Raw genomic sequence first — 6739 nt, 5'->3', positions numbered from 1 at the left:
ATATGCCAAGGGGGACCACGATGTTATGTAAATAAAAATTGCAAAGTGCATTTCATTATGAAGGATATTGATGTCAATCGTTATTTCAGGTAATGGTAACTTTAAACTGAGAAGTTTCAGTTAAGTACCTAGAAATGAACAAATATCTTAAACTCTGATTTTAGTTTGTTTTCTGTTCAGGACTAAATGCTTATAAGGCACAAGTCAACATTCAAACTGCCAACAGGAATCCACCCGAGATTTGGGTAATGAGTCATGTAGATCAGAACATTCTCTCATTATTTGTTTGCGTACACCCTGGTGTGTGATCTCGGAACACACGTGCAGAGATGAAGAAACCAGGGCCTGGTTGTGTGTTTGCTTCTTTCTTTCCAACACAGATGTTTGGCAGCACTCGGGAGACCACACATTTCACTAATATTGTGCCACGTTTATGTTTGTGTTTAATCTTCAAATATATCTAACTGATTTGAAGCCATGAGTTTTTTGCTCATAATTACAATTATAGCACTGGGTGACATTGTGAGTGGCTTACTATGTTTCCAAAAAGGTAGGAAATTTTGTTTCTGGGAATTAGCGGGTGAAACTAATGATCCTAGGAGCAACAGTATGTTTCACAAAGATTCCAAATCAATATTTTCATGGTGGAAGTTGATGAGTTTGCTGCTGATTTCAAAGGAAAAAGAAAATTTGAATAAACCGCTACCATTGGCATGCGTTCTAAATGTACAGGTTAGACCCATACATGATGGAAATAGACTAAGAAATTATACAGTGAACTAATCATTTGGGAGAAAGTTATCAGGAATATTTAGACCAGGACATTCCCTTAGTCATGAACCTGTGAACTCAACTCCCAACTTGTCTTCAGAGTGCCTTGTCCATGGAATCCCTTACATGGAGGAAAAGTCATCAAAAATAAAGTTAGAACATAAAAAAAGTAAAACTTAGGCTTGCTGGCACCATAGAGATAAACCAAATCTAAAAACACACATTTTCAAAATGGCTAAAATGTATCCCTTTAATCCTCTATCACATGACTCTTCTGCCAGGATCTGTTTAAAAATGTCCTATATTTCTTTATTATCAACAGAAAACATGAGATACCAAGATTTTTAAGTTGTGCAAGAAAGTTGAAATGAATGAAAATGCAAAATACCAAAATGATTCATTCTTATATTTCTCAAGAAATCTGCCTAAATTACAAACTATAGTCGTGCTCTGTCCATGGATTAGACAGTATGTAGCATCTCAGCACCGTGGAGTGTGTCAGGTGTATTACACACACACAATGTTTATCTCCTCAATGAGAAAATAGAAAAACGAAGGGAAGAAGGATTTAAAACTTTGCTGAAAATGCAATCATCATTAAAACAGCTTCAAAAGCAGAATTTTTGCCATCTCTTCTCTTCTAGATTTCTCTAATTGATACTGGCTCAGAATTTTCAGAAAAAGACAAAACTTAACAGGGCAACATCTAAGTAGAAATTCAGAGGGTATTTGTGGATAAAATACATGCCATCCAGAAAGAACCTTTGTCTATTACTTAAATAACTCCTTACTTTTTTGTTGTTTTCTCTTTCAACTACTTAACAAGGCATCACATTCGAAAAGGTAAAAGTGAAATTTTTGTGCATCTTAGGTTTTTCTGGATTTCTGATTTGTTTTTCCAGTTTATATGTTATTTTTTAAAGCTCAAAGTTTCTCCTCTATTTCCCTCCTAACAAGTGGAGCCCTCCAAAGGAGAGCAAAGTACATATACTTGAATGTGTATATAATGTTCTTTATACCTTTAAAAGTTCATTCTTTCCAGATTTGTTTATGTTCAGTTGTAAAAACTATCTTTCCCTTCACACTTTTCCATAGATTATAATTAGAGGAACCCCAAGTTCTGAAAACAAAAAGGCAGAGTTCCCCAAGTTTCCAAAACAAACAAAAAAAAAGAAAAAAAGAAAAATTATGATGTCTTTTCTGTTTTCCAGATTGTCCAGTAAAATGTCCTTGGCAGACTCCATTTCAGAAGGATTTTCCCAAATAATTCACAATTCAGTGTGTTTATTGTGCACTAAATTGTGAATGAACGCTATCATTTGTAATAAACATTCCTTCCTGGACATCCCCAGGCAGATTCCAATCTAAAAGGAAAGTCTGAGGATAGGAGACTTCATCAGAAAGGTGAGTGATATAGAATGGAACCTGGTTCTACCTGAGAAGGTAATTTCCCCACAGAAGAAATACTATGCCATAGAATGACATCTGCCAAAATTTCAAAGGCTGGACAACTTATGTTTCTGACAGCCCCACTCCCTAGGCCTTCCCACTAGATTTTTAAGTATTTTTCTTTCCCATTCCTAGAGATAGCTCTAAATTATTTGTAGATCAAAGAAGAAAAGGAAACTATTAGCACTTTGTCAGGCATAGTAGAAAATTTAGAGTTTTCAAAGTATACATCAACCTTAAGATTATAGGAAATTACTTCCTCAAAGCAACTGCCCACATGTGAACATGTGACTCCTAAACCACCGAACATCAACTTTATTGAATCAGGTGACATAACTCTTCATTTCTTCCTCACTGATCAGAATTTTATTAACGAATCTTCAAGGTACTGCAAGTTTGCTCTGCATTTACATTATATAACAATATCTCTTAAACTTAAATTTATTTGTTCATACTTTTGAGTACATTTCTATGTTCTGCACCAGAAATTGGTAAAAATCAAGGGACACTTATTCATCTGTTAATCCGTCAGTCTATCACAACTTGAATATTGATTTCAGGGGAGGTTGGGACATTCCCTAGGTGATCCTGTCATGCTGTTGATAGAGCGTTCTCTCCTTAATTGAATATAATGTCTGTATGGGAAATGATGAGGGATGTCAGTGATGTATAAGTTCTGTCTCCCACTGTGTGTGCAGTAGAGGGTAATGATATTCCATCGTGTGCTGACCAAACTCTATGCGCCTTGTCTTATTACTTCAGTATGTTTTCTCTTAAAGACCTGGGAGCAATATATTTATTCATCCAAGAGATGATTGGACATTAAAATCTTGGAGCATGAAATATCAGGTGGGGAAAATCAATGATTTGCCACATGAGTAATAATTTTAATTTGGTCACTAAACTAGCAGTGTAGTTTTACTCATCTGTAATATGGGAGTGATGATAGTCCTCCTGTCATTAACCACTCCTCAGCTGTGCTGTAAAGATTAATATATGTTCCTAAATGGCTTTTCAAATGAAAAGTGCAGTGTAAATGTTAGTTTCTAAAGCAAAGCTCACTGGCCAGAGCTGGCTTTGTTTCCAATTAACATTTACAATTAAGTATGAGGAATTAAAATCTGTTTGACCAGTACTAAAGAAATTTTTTAGTCAGTTTAAAGTGAAAATGAAATACAGATCTCCATACTTTAAAAAAATGAAAGAAAAAGATTATCTCTATTAATTTAACAAATAGACTATCTAAATCAATGCTTTGTCGTTTTATAGGTTCCCAATAGGAAGAAAAAAAAATTTCCAATGGCTTTCAGCCTAACAAATTGAACTGTAGTGCACCAATAAACTGTACAAATTAGCCTGAAGCCCCTTCATTTGATAATGTATGCAAAAACATTCCAAGGTAACATTTTGTAGTTGGAGTCCTCAGCTTTTCGTTTGGTTCAGATTCACATTTAAATGATTGGTCACTAAGGTCTCTGACTATTTCCTATCTGCCAAAATTATAGTTCACAGATTCACATAAATATGAGTAAGAACAGGGGAAGTAATATCACCGTGTGTTGGAAACTGATTAAGCATAAACACTGCTGTGCTGTTGCTACAGACCCGAAGTTCAGAAGCTGAAGGCCCACTCTGCTCCTCACCAGGGAAGGTGGAGTGCTAGTTATAGCCACTGTGGTCTTTGCCCCTTTGCTCCTGTAAAAACTCTCTGGCTTTTTTCACACCTCTCTGCCTGCTCATGCCTCCTTTTGTTGTTTGTTTGTTTCTAGATCTGCTCAGTGAATTAATTCTAAACTCTATGATGCCATGTAAAGTACATTCTCCACAGCACCAAGAAGTGGCTCAGCGTTTCCATCCATGTGCCTCAGATGCCTAAAGTCAACACCAAATAAAGCAAACTTAAGCTCTTTTCCATCTCTTGAACCAGTGCCTACTCTGTCCTGGTGAATAACACATTATAACTTGAGACACCGTTATTTTACCAAAAACATCAAAAATGTGTTTGAGACATTCTATTAATTTTCTGAACAGAGTTTAATGAGTTTGCATGGTGAACAACATCTCAGAGAATTGAGAATTGAGCAGATGAGCAGTCTATAGTCCACCGGGACAGAACTGTGTTAATGTAATAATAGAACAGCTTGCCTTGACAAGGACACCCATGTCCTCGTGCGATCACACTTAACAATGTTATCTAAGAAGCTTTCCTGGGGAAGTAATAACTGAGTTTCCATCTGAGGGCAGAGAAAAGGTGAAGAGGGGGAGGGGAAACAGAAGCAGTAAAAAACAGTCAAAAGAGGAAAGCATTTCAGATAGGGAATAGAGTCTGTTCCTCCTTCCCCACATCTTATCACTCCCCAAATCATGGGCCTCGAAGCCAGATATGCCTCTGGTAAACAACACAGATCCCCCACATTCCTAACCCCACTGCCTCAAATTTTCTGTCGTTTCAGCATGTTAATGTGCAAGCCACAAACTTGAATATTCTCACTCTTTCTCTAAATTTCCCTTTCATTACTCCCAAATTCTCCTTTTTCCTGTATTTCCATCTGAAAACTTAGGTTTCTTCCCTAAAATATCATACCTTTTGTAGTAGAAATTCTAATACTCTCTAAATCTACTCCAATTTTGTTTATTTTTATTAAAGATTCACAGATTTCTCGTGAGAATAATGGACTAGAGAAGAAACTCGATCATGACTTCCTATCACAAACAGGTTGAAAACCTAATTCCATAAAGCTTTGCATGTTCTATCCCCCTTTCCACTTTGACCTGATCACTTTCAACAATGTAACTGATTCTTCTGATAAAGTTCTGCCCATTCCTCCAACACCTCAGCACCTGACACAATCTGGGATTTTACTCCTACTACTTTTCTTCCTAGAATGCCTTTCCCATTGTATTGATAGAATTTGGTTCTCAATTTCCTACAAATATCAAGAAAGATCTTTGCAACCGTGTTTTTCCTGCTTATACTATAAAGAGAACCATGTAACACCTGCCTTATCTTTGTCAGTTTTTTAAACAATTTTATTATATGTATTTATTTGTTGTGTGTGTATGTACACTTGCATTCATATGCCAAAGCATGCATGTGAAGGTCAGAGGAAAAGTTTCAAGAGCCCATTATCTCCTTCCATCACATGGGTCCTAGGAAGTAAAACTCAGGTAGTCAGGCTTAGAAGCAAGCAGCTTTACTTGCTGGGCCATCTCACTAGGTCATCTCCATGATTTTTTAAAATAACAATATTGCTTCCCTTTTTTTTTTCAACACTGCTTCATAGGTCTGATAAGAGCAAAAGTACTGTATATTCTCTTCATTCTTGGGCTTCAACCTGTTAGAGTATCAATAAGCCCCATAGATTGAACTGGTCCAGACTATAAAAAAAAAAATGTCTAGTCTATCTGTTGGAGGGCCCACTTTTTCAGTCTCACTGGTCAATTACCTGGTGATAGAACCGCTCCCAGGAAGGCAGCTTCACCCCAAGTTATACTAAACAGATTGGCGGAATACCTGGTGTGTTAATACGGTAGTGAATATTTCCTGCCTGGAACTAGCACAGATCTCTGCAGAACTTCCAGACCAGCCTCAGCCATGTAGGTCTCCGTAAGTCTGCCTGCTTTCCTGAGCTCTTCAGGAAAGCGTAATTTCTCCTTTTCTGCTTCATGCCTTTCCTACTAAACATGCTTTCTCTAAGGCTTTGGGCTGCCCCTAGCATCTTGTACTTCTTCACTTTTTCTCTAAAGCTTCCTTCTCCCAGTCATGTGGCTGCGAGTCAGCCACATGTCTGACCTCCATGCAGGCTCTAACCCTGCATGGCTCCATGGCTTTCTTTCCTTCTTCCCACTATTCACCTCCTCAGTGCAGCTGCCAAGATGACCAGTTCGCCTGCCCTGAGGATTTTTCTTTAAGATTCTAATAAAATTGTAAAAGCTTCTGTTTGGGTCCATTCTTAAATTCTTTTATGAATGGGACTAGGAACCCTCTAGGGGACCCTCTTTCTCCCCATTTCAAATCCATAGAAAAATGTCATACACAGAAGATATAAAATACTTAGTGACTAAATTGACAGTCTTCCCAAACACATCATGAACATGTTAGCAATAGTACTATTAATCACAAGTGAGGAGTAATGACTTTGTCAGGGGAAATGTGTCAAAAATTCATTTCATCCACTGTCTTTCTCTAACTCTATTTAAATATTTTTACCTTTGGGTGGGAGAAAATTCTGACATCATTCCCTTGATGATTCTGACATCAATATCTTTTCCCCAAATTTATGAAACTCCAGAACTCCCACTAGCTCCAAATGGTGTAATTGTCTTCATGGAGCTTCGTAGTCACTGAAGATCTATTTTTGACATCAATTACTAGACAAGATGAGTAATAACACTGCAGTCTGTGTGAAAGTTCAGAATAAACACTTAATGCATTATGAGTCATCTGGGAGGATGTAGGTAAATGATGGATAGACTCCAAAGCCTGACAAACGACTCCATGACAAACTACTGAATACAG

The sequence above is a fragment of the Nannospalax galili genome, unplaced genomic scaffold, assembly GCF_000622305.1.
Source record: "Nannospalax galili isolate Female #2095 unplaced genomic scaffold, S.galili_v1.0 scaffold65, whole genome shotgun sequence".
In the NCBI taxonomy this organism is placed as follows: domain Eukaryota; kingdom Metazoa; phylum Chordata; class Mammalia; order Rodentia; family Spalacidae; genus Nannospalax; species Nannospalax galili.
This window is presented reverse-complemented; position numbering follows the sequence as displayed.